Source organism: Phaethon lepturus, unplaced genomic scaffold (assembly GCF_000687285.1).
Source record: "Phaethon lepturus isolate BGI_N335 unplaced genomic scaffold, ASM68728v1 scaffold16943, whole genome shotgun sequence".
Classification (NCBI taxonomy): domain Eukaryota; kingdom Metazoa; phylum Chordata; class Aves; order Phaethontiformes; family Phaethontidae; genus Phaethon; species Phaethon lepturus.
In genome coordinates, this window is record NW_010529478.1 from 1 (window position 1) to 206 (window position 206).

A 206-nucleotide genomic window follows, 5' to 3' on the forward strand; every position below is an offset into this window, starting at 1 on the left:
AACATAGAAGTGGGAAGGGCTGACCAACTGCGACACGGCAAGAAGTTTGAGCCCCGCAAACTTGACTTTCATTAAGAGGAGTTTTTTTTCTGAGCAAGAAATTGGATTAGACCCAGGGGTGACGTATCCTGTTTGATTTCTTTTCCCCTTGCGCTCTGACGAGCTTTGTGTTTAGGCAGGCTTTTGTTTCTTGGTCCGAGGGCGCT